The 18,629-nt window shown below is 39.9% G+C and overlaps 1 pseudogene; it reads left to right on the top strand.

Annotated features, from left to right (window-relative positions):
* The first annotated feature begins 4,830 nt into the window (after nt 1–4,830).
* Nucleotides 4,831–4,948, top strand: LOC120597252 (uncharacterized; annotated as a pseudogene).
* Nucleotides 4,949–18,629: the final 13,681 nt, after the last annotated feature.

The raw sequence follows: 18,629 nt of genomic DNA, 5'->3' as shown, positions 1-18,629 counted from the left end.
TTGTATTTTAGTTATTAAAGTATATGTGTTATTTTTCTATAGTAGATTAGTCACTCTTTGAAGACTTAAGCCTCAAGAGAATCTGAGTAGTATATTTATCCATTCATTCACTCAATTATTCTACAAACATTCATAGAGAAGCACTTATGTCTACTGTACATTAGATGGCAGCATTGTGTTCAACTACATAATGCATACTAGAAAATATTTGGTGAATTATCGAGTAGTTAATAAGTAGGAAGAAAAGGGAAAGAAGGCCATAAGAAAATGGCTCAAGAAATTTACCAAAGAGAGAATGTGTCTTGACTAATGTAGAGTTGATTATATTTCATAAGGAATGAGACTAGCTTTTAACAAAGATTCAAGGACTTGTTGGGCCAACTGCTTAGTAAAATCTTCACATGATTATCTTATAGGCATCTTTCAAACTTTAACAAAAGAAAACTTATAGTTTACATATCCCTAAATTGGCTCCTCCACATATCTTTTTCATCCCATTAAAATGCACCACAACCCATTCAGTTGCCTAAGCCAAATACACTAGCATCATTTTCTCTTTCCCTGCTCCCTACATCCAGTGCATTAAGTCCTGTAGAGACTTCATCTCTAAAGTGCATCCCAGATCTATACTTGTGTCCATCTCCACTACTATCAATCTAGTCCTGAGAGTTTCTCTTCTAGTCTGCTCCTGCCACATAGCAACCACAGTTATCTTTTGAAACATAAATCAGGTCATGTTACATCCTTGCTTTAAAACCTCTGATAGTATCTCTTGCTCTTAGAACAAATCAAAACTTTTTACTCCAGTTTCTAAAGCACATTCTTAACTCTGACTTTATCTCATCCTCACCACTAAGTCTTAGCCAGTTGGCCTTTTATTTGCTAACCTTGCCTTGTCTAATTGCCTTTGCACTTTCTCATGCCCTGTCCTGGATGCTTTTCTTCCTTATCTTCACATGGCCGACTCCTTCTTTTTAATCAGATCTCAGCCTAAATGTCACCACGGAAAAGAAGCTTTCCCTGACTTCCAACCAAAAGTCGCCATCTAGTTACTTTCTATTACATCACAATAGTTTAATGCTTTGCATTAGCACTGTCTTTATCTGATACTTTGTTTCTCATTTTTGTGTATTGTCTGTCTTCCTCAATTGAAAAATAAGTCCCATGAGGTCAGGGACCTAGTCTGTCTTGCTCACCGAGAAGGAAGTGGGATAAGATTAAGTAAAGATATGTGGGGACTTTCACTGACAATGTCCTGCTTCTTAAACTGACAGGTACAGCGATATTCATTTTATTATTCTTTCTGCCTTACACATACATTATATGTATTCTTTTATGTGTTAACTATTTTGTAATAAAGTTACTACTTACTTATAACTAAAACTTCCATATTCCATATTATAGTTTTGGTACATATTTTGTCCGATATGTAACCTAAAGCTGTAGTACCATGAGCTCTGATGTTTTCTACTTAGATGTTGTTATTTGTTGAAATGCGTTCCTCCAAAAAGGAGCATTGAAGTCTTAACCCCCTGCATCTCAGAATGTGAACTTATTTGGAAATAGGGTCATTGTGGATGTAATTCTTTAAGTTAAGATGAGGTCATACTTGAGTAATACGACTGGTGTCTTTATAAGAAAATGGCCACATGGAGAAAGAAACACAGGAGGATTGGAGTAATACCTCTGCAAGCCAAGGAAAGCCAGGGGATACCACATGCTAGGAGAGAGGCCTAGAACTGATTCTATCCTACAGCTCTCAGAGGGAATCAATCCTACTAACACCTTGATTTTGGACTTCTGGCCTCCAGAACTATAAGACGATGAATTACTGTTGCTTGAAGCCACCCGGTTAGTGGAACTTTGTTATAGCAGCCCTAGGAAGGTAATACAAATATGATTAAAGGGAAGAGATAAAACATGCACGTAGATAATTTAGAGTCGTTCTGTGACAGAAGAGTTTACAGTTTCTTTTCCTTCTGCAGGCTCCAATAGTGCATGTAGCGATAACACAATGAGACCGAGAGCCAATCCCAATGTAAATATGCTTTAGAACCTACTAGGGTATATGAGAAAATTAAATAGCTTGTTTTCCCCAGGACCCTCATTGTCATCAGTTGAATCAATCATTGAGCTGCATTTATAGCTATTATTCATAGCATGTCTGGTACTATTATGACCTCTCAGATCTTATTAGTTTAGTTTCAGCTGGTAGAATTTACATTGATTTCTAAAGAGCACTATGTTTGAGAGCATGCTTGGGTGGTGTTTTCCTAACAGGGTTGATGGAGGTAAGCGTAGATAAAGAGTTCAGAATGCTCCATAGCTGGCCAGATGATAAAGCCAAATCTTATTTAAGAATAATTGGATTTATGTTACTCATTAATATGATGTAGCAGAGAAATCCTCCTTTATAGCTAACCAGTGCATGGGTAGGGTTAGAGTAAGAGTAATATCTAATCTCTCAAGATCACTGCTTAACCATGGGGAATAGTTCCTGTTTTGTTTCCAATAGAGAAACCCTGAGAAATGCCAGTGCGCGTCTGTGAAGCATCCTATGCTTAACTCACAATGGACATTCAATAGGTTTTAACTTATATCACTTGGACAGAAGTCTCTGACAATTTGGGAAGGCAATCCATTAATGCTCACTATTATAAGGTTTTATCTCTACATGAGAAATCTTGACTCGGTCCAAAGATTTTACTTGCTCGGAGGTTTGGACTGGTGATGATTCACATGATACACTCTTAGATCTGAGTGGCTTCTGAATACACATGGCCAGGTAACCTCTTTACAAAAAGCTGATGGACTAATGGCTAAGGGCCCAAGAGTAGTAGGCAACTAACTATACCTGAGTTTAAATCTCGACTCCATTTTTTACTGGCTGTTAGGTAAATTAATTTCACTGCATTTTAGATTTCTCACCTGTAAAATGGGAATTAATGATAATATCTACTTTTTAGAGCTCTTGTGAGGATTAAGTGGGATGAGGCATGTAGAGCTGAAAGAATTACTGTTGCTATGAGTGCTGCCCCTACCCGCCCCACCAGATTGACTGCAAGCTAGACTGACTGACACAAGAGTTTCCTGTAACCAAGCTTTGCCAGCCTCTGAGTCTCCATGGTTAGCATCAGCAGGTGGTCACTTGCCCTGGCATCTGTTCTGGACCACTGGACATGTTTGAGGTCAGGTCCAGGTCAGTCTCACCTCAGCTGTATCCCTATGAGCAACTTGCCCTTCCCTTCCTTTCTCTTTTGTGCCCTTTTTCCTCCCTTACTCCTGGATCAGTGGTGGATTACTAGGAAAATGACAAGAAGACCAGAGGAATTTTTAGGTGAAGCAATATCTCAATGGGACAGTAACAACTGCAGTGAACCCCTCTTCCTGGCTCTGTTTTCTTTTCTACTGCGCTGATCTCTCGTATGTTCATTTCTTTTTACCTCCCTCCAGCAGCCTCTGATTTGACCTCTTTCCATGGCATGTTCTCCTATCCTTTGCAGAAGCCCGATACCATAACTCAAATGCACAAGGCTCTCAAAGAGAAATCATATTATCAACTGGTTCTGGCCAATGATAAAGGACTATAGCAGAGGTAGCCCTGGGGCAGAATCCAGAGACCTCCTGAAGTATCAAGAGTCAACCCTTCATTTGCTGGGCTCTGGGGAGAAATCTTGGAGGGGCCCCTTGGGAAGGGACTGAGCAGCCAGATGGCAGAGGCAGCCAGCCTGGCAATGTCTCACAAGGGGTCTAAGGGCAATGGCTATTGGCATGTAAATACTTTAGCGATTAGGTTGTATTTGTGCATACCAGTTAAATAGCAGCCCTGGTCCCAGGCCTCTCCATTTTCATCACAAGTTACCATTTAAAAATATTTTAAATTAAAAAACCATTTTTATTAAGGTACAATTGACATATAACATCATATTAGCTTCAGGTGTACAACATAATGATTCAACATTTGTATATATTGCAGAATGATCACCACAATAAGTCTATTTAATATCTGTCACCACACATAGTTACAATATTTATTTTTCTTGTGACAAGAACTTTTAAGATCTACTTTCTTAGCAACTTGCAAATATACAATATACTATTACAGATACCCTTTAATTTTTCTTCTTCCCTTTTTGTTCCTTCTCTTCTTGTCTCTTGTCTACTCTTTTATCCGGCAAATATCAAATAACACACACAGTGGGCAAAATATCTATTCCTTCTTGCAGAGAAGTCAGTGGAGCCTGAGCCCAGGATATCTGAGGTGAGTCTGTATTAGTTTGCCATAACAAAGTACCACAACTGGGTGGCTTAGCACAACACAAATTTGTTGTCTCATAGTTCTGGAAGCTGGAAGTCTGAGATCAAAGTGTTGGCAGGACCATGTGCCCTCTGAAGCCTGTAAGAGAAGGATTTTCGCCTGTCTCTTCCAGCTTCTGGTAGCCCCAGATGTTCTTTGTCTTGTAGAAGCATAATCTCTGCTTCCATCTTCATTTAGTATTCTCCCTTTGTCTCTTCACATATCTTCTGTACATATCTGTCCCTGTCCAAATTTGCCCGTTGTATAAGGACACCAGGAATATTGGGTTAGGGCACATCTTCATGACCTCATCTTAACTTGCTTAAATCTGCAGAGACCTGATTTCCAAATAAGGTGACATTCCTCAGAACGGGAGTGAGAACTTCAACATATCTTTTTGTGTGTGGGGGGGACACAATTCAGCGTATAACAAGAATCCTTCCCTACTAGGCAGTCCCTGGGTGAAAAATTCATGGGGTTCTCTGTCCTCATGCCAACACCAAAGCTGTAATTTAAAAACTAAGAGCCTTTGCGTCTATGGCCATGCTACCCTGAACAAGCCCGATCCCATCTGATCTCGGAAGCTAAGTAGGGTCGGGCCTGGTTAGTACTTGGATGGGAAACCACCTAGGAAGACCAGGTCTGTAGGCATAAAAAAATAAGGGATCGTAAGCTGACAAGGTCCTTGCAATCTGTGAGGTCAACCAAGGATTGCCTCGCCTAAAAAAAAGTAAAAATAAATAAAAATAAATAAATTAAAAGAGCCTTTGCTCTCTACTCAAGCACAAAGCATGCTGGGCTGAGGATATTTGCTCAATTTCAGAGGGTCCCAATGCTCACCAAGCTTCAGTGCTAGAAGGCACTTCAGAGATTCCTATATGTAACCTGCCCACTTTAGAGATGAAGAAACTAAGGGCCAGAGACAAGATTTACCTAACATCTCAGTGCCTGTAGGAGTCACAGCCAAAAGCAGAACCCATGTCTCTTTATTCCCCTTTCACTATTCCACTCACAGGAAAGACATTGGTTGAATAAACATTGCACTTGCCTTATTTGGGTGGGGCGGGGGCGGGGGGTCTGTTTTAATCCATTCCTTCACTTTACCTCATCTTTATCTGCAAGATAATCCTTAAAGAAATACTTCTTAGAGATACCAGTGTATCCAATGAGTCCCTAAGAGTAATAATGAGAATCAGTGGGTAAGACGTTCTAACAATCCCCAAATGTGTTTTTAACACTGTTATTGTTGTTTTAACATTGAATACACTTAACCAGGAAATCCAAACTTCTTTCTGAAGCATTCCAACTGTTGTGTTTATACCCAGTTGCCACACAACATTTGCTCCTACTGTGTTTTAGTTGGCAGGGGCTGGAGGAAGGGTTTTTGGAGCCAAGTAGCCTCAGATAGGGAATCTTTCCAATCCCCAGGGACCTGGCATAGCCCCAGAATCAATAGTCACAGGGACAGATGCCAACACTCATCTCATCCAGCACTCTAGCTAACCTTGGACCAATCCCCTGCTTAGGCCCTGAACCTGGATAGGAAAAGCCAGCTGAAAAAATAGAGCCCTGCAAAGGTTATAGATAAATAAGTAAAAGCTGCATTTTTTTCCATCAGGAAAAAAAGGGGGAATCCTGCAGAGGATATATTACGTTTTTACTCCCCACTGCTGAAAAACAAAAACAAAAACAAAACCCCTCAAATACAGCCATGTTGCCAGTCTCCTGAATTAATAATGGGTAAACATAGTCAATGTTTTACCATCGTTTCACATTTTCCAGACTACAGAATACAGAATTCTGTCACCATCACAGTCTTTCCTACTTTCATTACACAATTTGGAGACTGTGAAACGAAAATATACATGATTTAAATGGCAGTGTATAAATATGACATCTTTCTCCTTAAGACATATTATTTATTTATTCAGAAAACTTTGACCGATCACCTACTATATTACATACCAGCGTTGTGCTATGCCCTGCAGTTCTTAGATGAATGAATGTGGACTCCACACTTGCTTACAGATTGTCAAGGAAGAGGTCGTTAGCCAAATAAAGCCAATATAATATAATACAACACTGAGACCATACAATAAAGGCATATGGGCAGTGTTATAGGGATATATATGAATAATTCTGCCTTAGAGGGAGAAGTGTGAGTTGAGAGACATGTGCCAGGAAAGGTTTGGTCTACTTGGTGCTTTAGAGCAAGGGTCCCCAACCCCCGGGCAGTGGACTGGTACAGGTCCGTGGCCTGTTAGGAACTGGGCCGCACAGCAGGAGGTGAGCAGCGGGTGACTAGCGAAGGTTCGTCTGTATTTGCAGCCGTTCCCCAGCGCTAGCATCACTGCCTCAGCTCCATCTCAGATCATCAGGCATTAGATTCTCGTAGGAGCACTGGTCCCTGGTGCCAAAAAGGTTGGGACTCACTGGTTTAGAGAGATGACCACTGCAACAGTGCAGAGTTGGGCAAGCAGCACATACATTCTGTGTACCTACCCTGGCCCAGTCATTTCACATGAATATTAAAAATTTCTTCAGTGTCTTTCTCAGAATATAGATGGGTATGAAGAAGTTCTTTGCAACCATTCCAACACATTCTGTCAGGCAAGCTTCACTTTCGGCAGATGGACCTGGTGCAGGGTGGGAGGGAGGATTTCTGGGGATCCCTGGCCTAACCTCTGGTCCATGGAAAAGCTGTGTTTGTTGACTTTTCTAACCCTGCACCAGAGTATTCCCTCCCACTGAGGATGTACCTGGAACTGCAGTTATCCTAGAGATGGGAGGGGGTATGTAGGTAGTAAATGGGTGAGGAGAAACGGAAGGGGCCAGTGGGGAGAGCAGGACCAGAAAAGGGGAGGCTGCAAGTGTGGAACTCACCTGACTTTATCTGAATACTGCTCTCCTGGACTCCAAATGGGAAATAGAACTGAACATCCACGATTAAAAAATGCAATACATACTAAGAAAGTCTAAAGTAATTTACACCAGGCATTAAAGTGTTTTGCATGAGAATACAGTATGATGTAGACATGCAAGAATTATGTCTTTCATTAAAAGGTTTGCAACTCAGTGTGCCGTGATGTAACTATAGCAGTTTTTCTGTCTTGGTGATGATTTTTTATTTTAAACACTGTCTTAAAAGCCAAGGAATGCAAATGCATGGAGAACACTCGGCTTCTGGGTTTTAACTTATTGCCACCTCTTTCTAATCACTTCCTTTTAGTACTTTACCTGCTTGTGCCAAGGTGAAAGGTGAATAGTTATACCGCCATTGCCCCTCAAACCCACGTATCCTGAACCCAGCTATAAAGTAAACTGTCATTTATTTCTTCATTATTCAAAGTTAGTGTTTGCTAGTTCAAAGCCCATTTGAGATTATGCATCAAGAATGATATACATTAAGGTTGGGATTAAAGGAAAATCAGTTACATGAAAGAAAGGTGTTTTTGCCACAAATCTTATGTGTGTGTGTCAAGAAGTATTTTCACTGCCTAATTTAAAAAGAAACCAGGACAACTCCCAGAGATATATACCTGCATCTGGCCAGTCTTTCAATAAGGACACTTTCTGTTTGAAGTTTGACTGTAAAGTTAGAGGAAAAACATCTCTCCCTGGCTAGCACATGCAGCTTATTTTTAAAAATAAATAAATAATATTAGGTATAATTCTGATTTTAGGCACTCATGAAGAGTAAAATCAAAAATTTATTCATATTGAACATGCTTAGATAGAGCAAGAAAACTGGGCTTACAAGTAAGGCTGAGAGATTTAGATTAGCTATAAGGAGAGACTGGATGAACTTTCAAAATCCTTTCCAACTCAGGGATTCTATAATATTACTGGTTATTTCCTAAACATATTCATGATGCCACTGGCCTGTTTGGAGCAACAATTTGCTATGATTCAAATCTTAATGATGCCCAATATGAATCGAGGGACCCAAAATAGGCCAGGCTCTGAATTAGGTGTTTTTCATGAATCATTTCATTTATTCTTCCGATCAGTCCTTGGATTCAGATATTATGAATTTCTGCTATGTATCATCCTCCCAGCATGATTTATTGCATACCTTAGACCGTTTTTAAAGTGGGCAACTGAGGTCTCAGATCTGAGGCAATATTGAATTTAAAACTACCGTGATTATATTCTATATAGTCTTAGAACACCGTGAGCTCTTGCACGTAAAACAACAAATAATAATAATGCCTATATTGTCGTTGGACCAGCTGTGCAACATATAAAGAGACCATAATGTGCAAATCAAATGAGTGAATGTGATTATCAAGATGCTGGTACTCTGAAGCAATTCTGGCTCAAGAGGCTAAGTGCCTTCTGGTCTCTGTGATGTTCCTAATTCCACCCCAGCTCCCGGCATGTCTGGCATTAGGGAAAGGTTTGATAAATGTGTGTGGAACTGAACTTAGGCACACTAACTCTTTTCCAGGCCCTTCCTAAAGTGCCCTGAGTCCTCTCGTTTCCAAATATTATGGGGAGAAGGTCAGGGGAGTGAGACCTTTCCATGTGTTTCTGGCATCCTCTCTGATCAAGGCTTGATAAGCAGAAGTGTTATCTGAGGCCTCCAAAGCAGATGCTCAGAAGCCATTTTTCCTTTTAACTCAAAGTCAGATTTCGCTAAAGGACTTTTAGGGTCTGGATAGGGGCTCTGTGATCTGAGACTTTGAGTAAAAGCACTCTTCTGTAACTCAGGAAAGGTGAAGAATATTTCTGTGAGTAAAATCTATTGGAAAACATACCTCTGTCTCACCCAGCTTAGCCATTTCATCACTTCCATCTGGCTTTGCTCTTTTATAACAAAAACATCAAAGTAGGCTTAGCAAGGATCATTCCCCAAATATGCTCTCATTGTCTATGTTAGTGAATCTCTGTTCGTCAATAAAGGAGAATTTTTTATTATGGTTAATGTCACTTGCTTCATGGAAAAAACCCACTTAGCAACTGTACGTAACTATGAATACATCTAATGGTTTTATAATTAATGAGAAGGCACTTATTAAGTTCCTTAATTTGGGCCAGGCATTTTATCTAATACAACTCTGTTTTCAACTATCTATCTTACTGGTGAGGAAACTGAGGCTCAGAAAGATGGAGCAATTTGCTCATGATCATGTAATGCATTAGTGGAATTAGTGACTTGAGTTAGGATTTGCACTCAAGTCCATTTAAGAAGTGAGCCCAGCTTTTCCTACTAGACTCTAAGATCATTATTAGATCAACAGAGACACAGAAGTACTGAACCCTAACTGCCTCTGTATCCTGATGTGGTATGGGTTACTCAGGGCTGTCTCTCTCTTCTAAGGACACATGAAGTGCTGTGTAGGTTTGATACCCACTTCTGTGATGGCTGCTGGGTGTGCAGGACTATTTGACAAGGACTGAGGTGGGCACCATGGGCCAACTCAGCAACGCTGAAGAGCCTGGATGGTTGTTGTCACTAGTGCTTCCATCCAACACAATGTCAGCAAAGACTTTGAGGCTCAAGATAAACTTGACTTTGTCAATCAGACTGAGAGAAACTGGGGGCGGATGAGCATTTTGCAGCAGCAGCACTGGTATGCAATCACGTTTCACAAATGAGTAACTCCCATTTTTGCCAGTAAATTCTTCCTTAAACACTGAAAAGTTATACAATTTTTTTTTTTTTTAGACGAGGCAACCCTTGGTTGACCTCATAGATTGCAAGGAACTTGTCAGTTTACAACTTTTTATTTTTTTATTTATTTTTTATGCCTATAGCACCTGGTCTTCATAGGTGGTCTCCCATCCAAGTACTAACCAGGCCCAACCCTGCTTAGCTTCCAAGATCAGATGGAATCGGGCTTGTTCAGGTAGCATAGCTTGATCGGGCTTGATCGGGTAGCATAGCCATAGACTATACAAAATTTTAATTCCAAAGCACGAGGCTGACCATGATTTTAAGGTTATCCACTGCACACAGTACTATCTTTAAATGAAGATAAGTGTCTACACCAATGAACTCACACATGTTTGTAAACAGTCCACTCTCTTGCTTGTGGAACCAAGTTAAGGGTGAAATGAACATAATCATGTTTTTCTTTTCTGTTGGCATACATTTTAATCAGCTCAGATGAGGAGGTGTCTATTTCTCAGAGTGATTAAAAATACTACACAGTTAATATGTATATGTAACTGAATTACTTAGCATCTGATTGGCAGAAAAGTGCTTAATTATCATTTTTATTAATTCTTTTATTAATTATTTCCCAGGAAGAAAACATAAGCAAGCTTGAGTTTGTCTTCTGACATGATGAAGAAGCTACAGCACAGAGAGGTCAACCATCTGCTCCAGAGTACACAGCAGGTGATGAATTCTAACATACACTCTGGATTTCCAACCAGAGCTACCTTGCTAAAATGACCAGTATGGTGCTTATAGGCAGAGACACAAAAATAATAATGTAGCAGTTTGAAAGGTTTTCTGAGTAATCATGCCTATTATTAGATGAATTCTTGAAATTACAGTTTGGAGCAAAACACAAATCTAACAGCTCTGTGTTATACAAACTTCTTAATTTGTTCTCATTTAACAGCATCTTGATAAAGGTTTTCTACCTGTGGAAATAATATTTCATTTTGGTACCTATAGATATTTTTCCTTTCTATCAATGTCGACATTTACTAAACATTTTTCTTTGTGGCATTTTACTTAATTTCTGCTCATAGCCATCCTATAAGAAATGGAAGTGAAGTTCAAGAAGGTAAATAGTTTGGGGGTCAGCAAGTGATAGAGCCAGCACTGGGACTCGGGTCTCTGACCTAAAGCTCATGCTCCTCCCAAGACCCTACCCAGAACCTATTCAGTTAGGCTTTCCAGAGGGTCCCCTACTCATACAGCTTAGAAAGGACGTGGAGATCAGGAATAAGATTCAATCCAGACTCTTGCAGACTTACAAGCCCAAAGTTGACCCATAATAAAATCGCGGAGTATGCAGTGGGTGGTTCCACTGATGGTGCGGCCTTCCCACCTCCAGCATCATTTGGACTCCATCATTATCACCAGCAGCCCTGAATCTCATTTCTGTCCTGTTGGCTTTTTTGATCTAGATCCTCAAAATTTTCCCCCTTCAAAAATATCTATAGCTACCAATAGGTGAATTAGTAGTATATCTGATAATCCAAGACCTTTTTTGACTGTGACCTCGTGGAAAAATCCTTATCTATAGGCATGACTATTATAGGGGAAAATTCAGATACATCAGATTAATGATGAGTTCTTATAGGAGGAATGAGGATCTTACAGTATCCTAACAAACTCCCTGCTATCCTAGGTTGGATATGGCTGGCCCTATACCACAAATGGGTATTATGTTCTTGTCTCAGACTCATCGAACGTTATATTACAAAGTAGTTTGGAGGATACATTTCGGTTATAAACAGTGGAAACTGACTTAAACGAACCTAAGGGAAAAAAATTTATTTTACGTATATGAAAGTGAGAACTCAAAGATAATCAAGGAAAAGCTGAATAATCATGTGTCAGAAAGAGACAGAACACGGGCTGCTCTGGGGATGCAGGCATAGGAATTTTTAAAACTTTCTCTTGCTATTAATGTGACTTGGTTACCAATACCTAGACTGACTCTGAGCCCCAAGTTTTGAAAACAAAAGAGCCAGAATGATACAGTCTGAGCCAGGGGACCACTTTGATCCAATCAGCTCTAACCTGTGAGGCGTGGTTGTGAGGTCAAAACATGGTGTGGGAACAGAAGAGAGCTTTCAAAGAGAGGTGTCCGCTAGGAAGTTATAGTATTATAGTAACCACGCTTTCATCAATTCTCTTCATTTTATAGGAATGAAAACAGGGACCCAGAAAGGTAAAGTGACCATTCCAAGACCAAGTAGCTGGGAGTGAAATAGCTGGACTAAAATATAGGCCTCTTGCTGGTTCCTGGGACAGAGCTCTTTGATCTGTCCTCCTGCTTTTGTTACCTGCATGTTTATGGCTTCAGCCTATCTTTCCTCCCACCCACCCTCCTTGCTGCCCCACAGCAGTCTTCAAAATCCCAAATCTGGTCATGATACTGCTATGCTGAGTAGCCATCTATCACTTCTAGTCTAAACTCCTTAGCACTGCAGACAAAAGCCCTTTTAATCCTGCCTCATGGAGTGTATTGGTCTTCTCAGCCTGGCATGACAAAACAGAAATTAATTTTCTTACAGCTCTGGTTGTTGGGAAGTTCAAGATCAAAATGATGGCAATTCTGAAGCCTCTTCTCTTGGTTGGTAGGCGGCGAGCATCTCACTGTGTGTTCATATGACCTCTTTTTTGTGCACTTGAAGAGAGAGAGAACTCTGCTATTTCTTCCTCTTCTTATAAGGACACCAGCCCTATTGGATAAGAACTCCATTTTTATGACCTCATTTAACTTTATTTACCTACATAAAAGCTCTGTCTCTAAATACAGTCACATCGAGAGTTGGGGCTTCAACATATGAATTTGAGGAGAGCACAATTCAATCCATAACATGAATCTTTTCTCATTCTTCAACACTATCTCTCTTCCCCATTCCCTTTATATTGGGCCACTGGGCCTACCTCACCCCAAACCCACAAGCCATTTCTTTTAGGTTCTCTCCCCTTGGAATGTTCTTTGTTCTTTGTTCTCTTCTCGTGCTTTAAGTCCCAACTCAGTGGCTGTTACATCACAAAGCCTTATGGACAGACATCCTCTGAGTTAGATGCTCCATGCACTTCTTTAGCATTGCCATGTGCATGTGTCAAGTGTGTGTCATGTGTGTGCCTTGTATATGAAATACGTGTAAATATCATTGCCACTTTCTATTTTAATTAGTTTGTTTATGCATTGGTCTCACCAAATAGAATGTGAATTCCTAGAGGGCAGGAACTATCATTGATTTTGATCTTCTCTCCCTGTTGCCTACCCAGCATTTGGCACATGGTAGGTACTCAATAATTGTTTGTCAAATAAGTAGGCAGAATGACTATAGAAAGGAAAGACTGGTTACCATATTCTTTGTCTCCATTTCATCACCATCAATTTCAGGAAAATATTTCATGAACCATAGTAGTATATGTATACTGGAAATTAGAGAGGAAAGTAAAGAGTAGAAATTAGAACATTTTTCTAAAATGATAAAGAAAACAGAACTTTGCTTATTCACTAATGACAATGGGGAGACCCACTTCAGATTACAAGATTTTGCACAGTGGATCGCTGGTGCATAAACAAGGGATGAATTTATCATACTCTTTCATACTGTTCTCTAATATTACTACCAGGCTATGCAGAAACTGCAATGGGAGACCCCATGATACACCCCGATAGGCGGATGAGAAACAAACATGATAAAATACAAGTACTACACCATAAGACTCACTTTTTCATTTATTTTGACAAGGGTAATGTAGTTTTAATTACTCATGATAATATATATTGCCTACTAGTAAATGGCTTGTGGTGTATTTTTTAAACCTTTCATCTTAAAATACCACAGTACTCTTGAATTTGTTCATTAAATCTTTGTTACAAACCAAGAGGTTATTGGCTGTCAGGGGAGATGAGAGAGTCTATGAATTAGCAAAAAGTCATTAATAGCCTCCTACTGTAGCAACTATATACTTTGAAAATTGGAGAGCAAGATGCAGTGGTCTTTTAAAATATTTTTATTTAATTAGAATATTATAATTTCAAAATCAAATAATTAAATAAAAGCCATACTTAAATCTGTTTCAAAATGATTGAATAAGTGATTAAAACCTGTTTTAATTTTCAAGCCCAAAGAAGTAGTGTATAAAATTTGTTTGCCAGATCAGCTACCAGAGATAGACAATTGTTTTCTTTTGTTTAAGTTTATAATTTGTAGTACTTAATGCTCCTATTGATGTGTGTTGTCCTCATAACAAATCGTGCACGATTATCAATAAGAATTCAAAGAATGCAGCTAAGGTGTGAAATTATACAAATCATTCCACTGAAAAGAAAAGGCCCTGGAGGTGAACAATATTATTGAATTTTTCAAAAGAAAATTATGTGTTTGTGAGTGTGTATCATTTGATGAAGTGATTGTCATGGAAAATTAAATCTCACCTTGAAAGAAATGAGTAAGAATGAGAAAAATCACCATAAATCCTTTCTGTATAAGGAAATCGTACTTTTTTTTTTACAAAGGAATTTTCCTCTAAGCCTCTCATCATAGTATATAATACCTGTCAACTACATATATGTGCACATATGGGTTGATATAAATACACTTTTACTCATTCTATATTCTTTGGGTCTAATTGAGACTTATGTAGAAAGGAAAGAAAGAACTTCAATATCATCTAATCCTGTGTTTCTCGAAGTGCAGCCCATGAACCGCCTATATTAGAACACCCTGAGATACTTATTTAAAATACAGCTTCCCAGGTTCTAACCAAAACTTGATGAATCAGAATCTAAGAAGCAAATTTTATAATGAGGCAAGTTAAGGAAACACTTCTCTAGCTAATTTACGCAAAACTTATTTCCAAAACCATCCAATTGGCTTTAATATATTAGAAAAATGACATTGGAGGCACCTTGACAAAGGCTTGAAAAGGCTTTTGTGACTTGGAAGAACCTTCAATTATAGAATGCTTTCAAAGTGATGGCGTTTAAATATTTTTAAGTGCTGTATATATTATAAATGAAGACATAAATGAGTCTTAATTCTCCTGGCATTGCCCTCAGTTAAAGAGAGTCACCTTGTCCAAGGTCACTCTCTGGAGCACCCTGCATGAATGACTAGTCTATGAAGCTAAGGAGGGGGTGGATCGAAAGCTTGACTCCCTTTCATCAACCTGGGACAATTTTGAAAGGTCATGCCAGTCTAGAGCTCTCAGTGGGAACCATTGAGGCCTTTTAGTGACTGCATTGCTATTCAGCTTCTCCCTCTACCCGATGCTGCTGCTCTTGCTCCTTCGCAGGTGATGATCTAATGGCACACTCCAATAAACTTCCTTCATGCAAGTCAATATCTCTAAGTCTGTTTCCAGGACAACCAACCAAAGACACCTGGCCCCTTCTTATAGAGCTAGGATCAGATATAGCTAGTCCCATAAGAGAGAGGGTACCGTGTCCACCACTCTGCAATGACCTGAGGCAACAGGACACCATCAATTCGTTGCTGTTTCAATCCCATTGATGAGAGTTTTGTATTTTTTCAACTCAGCTTCCAGGGGACCCTACTGGAGACATTGTGAGCATACTACTTCTCTGCCAACATTAGGTGCCAATCCCTGTGCTATTGGTGAGAAATAGTAAATTGTGGTCATTAACTCCACTCTTAGGTTAGAACTTCTTTTTTTCCACCACCAGATCTTCAGAGGATCCAAAGCATCCAAAGGCTTTTTTCTTGTATTATTTTCCACTCACCATATTTGCATCCTTGTGTATAGGCCAGCACATTTAGAGGAAAATGACCTGTTTTTAATGTTATGTCTGGACTAAAAATTAGTCCTTAGTCCCACTAAGATGGATGCCAACCTGAAAACCTGGCCACACAGTCTGCTTGGGCATAAGATCTGCCCTGGGCAGTGTAGCAGGACTTTCCTCGCCCCTCCTCTGAGATCCATGGAATGGGAAGCAGTCCAAACACTTCACATGCCAGGCTGTGGCATTCACAACCCTCCACCATCTATCCCTGACCCACATTTCCACCTTCTTTCTCATCCGCAAACACTTCCATCCCACAACACACAGCTGCTCACCGCTCCCTAAACTCAACCATGGCTTTTGGTCTACGAGCCTTTGTTCATATCTCCCACCACATGAATATATCTCTCACCGCTTTCTGCACAAGCTTCATTCACCCAAACTGAAAAGGCCAATTCAAGTGCCATTTCCTCCATGCAGCCTTCTTGGATTCCCACATAAGTGACACCTGCCAGCTCTGAGCACCTGCCAGCTCCCACACAGCATCATCACACTCTGCCTCGAGGCTGATCTTACACAACTTCTCTCTTCAGCTAAATTACAAGTTTCCCGAGGCCTGGGATCATGTCTTGGGCAACTTCGTGGCCCCTATAAGGCCTAGTACAAGTGCTTTCACATAATGCAAAGAAGATCCTGAACATTTGGCATGTTGTTGTCACTAGAAAAACTAGTGTATTGTTACCCCGAGACATTTTTATAGACACTGTTCTGTCCTTCTCTGAAAGAAACTTAAGCATTAAAAATCAATAAAAACTATATTTCTAAGTATCTATGCCCAGGGTGAACACGTGTACAGTTTTGTCTCCTAGGACAGTCCCAATTTACTCTTGCTGCTCTGGTATAATTATTAATACTGTCCACTTTCACTCTCAAAAGTGTCCCAGATTGGCTGATAAATGTTATAGTCACCATACTTATGTAACTCAAACTATCAGCTAACAGTGTGCTCTTCTTACCTGCTTGTAGGAAAATCACAGGGTAAGAATTTCTTGCACATATTTCTATCTGGTCTAACACATGCCTCTTATCATGTTCATAAACTGGATTTTTTACTAAGGGCCAGTGCACAGAGTTATTTCACAACAGGGTTTTGAGGGACAGTCTCCAACAGATGAACATTGGTGCACGCCAGGTCAGGTCCTCTACTTAGGGTCCAGGGACTGGTCTCCTCCTGTGCGCCAATGACAGAATGTGGAAGCCATTTGAGGGTCCTTGGTTTCTCTCATTCAGTTTAACAAAAGTGAAATGATTTCTGCTTGAGAGCAGATATATTCCCTCCAAGGCTTTCCAGCAAAATTACACAGATTGGCACGGGAAGATCAGGGGTGGATTGTGGCTGTGGTTTCTCTGCTCTCAAGATGCAAACAGCTGCTGCCAACAGAATATGTCCCAACGTCACTGAAATGGTGAGGAGGACCTTAACATATCTTTCTTTATATTTCTTCAGTTAATCATCTAGTAAGTAGATAATAATAAGTCATAAACACATGCTTCATCTTACCCTTACAATAGCCCTACTGGTTGCTGTTGAAATTGCTAGTCTACGCATTTTTATATTTATAGTTAATATTAATAACAGCTCCCATTTCTCAGTGTTTACCATGTATCAGGCATTGCATAAGTAATTTAAAGATATTAGCTTGTTTCATCCTCACCACACTAGCTGAATGCAGGTCTATTTATTGCTTATTACTCACCATATCCCCTTAAATACAAGCTTTATAAGGACGGGGCCTTGTCTTCTTCACAGCTGCATCTCCTGTAAACAAACTGAGAATTGCGTTTGGCACAGCATAGGTTCTCAGTAAATACTTTTTGAATGAATGAATAAATCAATGAGTGAATGAATGAATGAGTCAACAAGTCAGTGAGAAAGGTGTGCTCATCCATGTCTCACAGATGGGAAACCAAGGCTTGAAAAGGGTAAAGAATTTGTCAAGATCTTGTAAATCACAGACTGGGCATTGTGAAGTTCCAAAGTCTTAAACATAACAATACAATCTTGCCCTTCATTTTCCTGATGAGAAAATTATGGCTCAGGAAGTGATCTGCTTAGGATCAGCTAAGCATTAAGTTATTAGGACTCAGGCCCAGAAACTCTGACTCTGACCAGCACTATTTTCTCCTTGTCATGCTGATAGGAGGCAAAGTAAATCCCATGTACTCAGCATGTACAGCCACACACACAGTGTCCTCTTCAGAAAAAAAGGGTGAGCAGTTTCCCCAAGTAAAATTGAAATCCTTCTATCAGGAGAAAGATTAGTCATAATTTCCCAACTTACCCCTGGGCATTAGTGTTCAGCCAACTGAGAATGAAATAGAGGCCCGAGTTTATTACCCAGGCTGGCATAATGCTCACACAAACCTGTAGAGTACTGTATGTAAAAAGGTATAATGTTGACTAGCAGTCTAGTCCAAATATTCAATTGCCCTTAATTAAAACTTCAATGGTTTAACACAACAGCTACTTATCTCTTAATCATAAAACATACAAAACATACAAGATGAGCATCTTGGTGAGTGGATGACTTTGCTCCATATGGAACTTCAGACACCCAGACTCCTTCCACATTGTGACTCTAGCATCTTAAGGGTTCGAGTCCTCTGCTCTCACTGGCAGAAGTGGAAAGAGGGAACATGAAGGTTTCTTAAACTCTTTGGCCAAGAATGGGCACACCTCATCATTCACAGACCACTGATAAGAAAACTCCATGGCTCTGCCCAGATATAGGTGGGGCAGGAAACGTAGACCCTGAACAGACATTTTCCAGGGCACTGTGAAATGGCAAGCACAATTTTTTTGTGGGCAGCTGACCATCACAGCCATTATGACAAAAGAAGGAACCATGGAAGAGATTGGAGATAAGAAT

Source organism: Pteropus medius, unplaced genomic scaffold, assembly GCF_902729225.1.
Source record: "Pteropus medius unplaced genomic scaffold, Ma_sr-lr_union100, whole genome shotgun sequence".
Lineage (NCBI taxonomy): Eukaryota > Metazoa > Chordata > Mammalia > Chiroptera > Pteropodidae > Pteropus > Pteropus medius.
The sequence above is the reverse complement of the archived record's forward strand: the minus strand, read 5'-3'. Positions and strand labels throughout refer to the sequence as shown.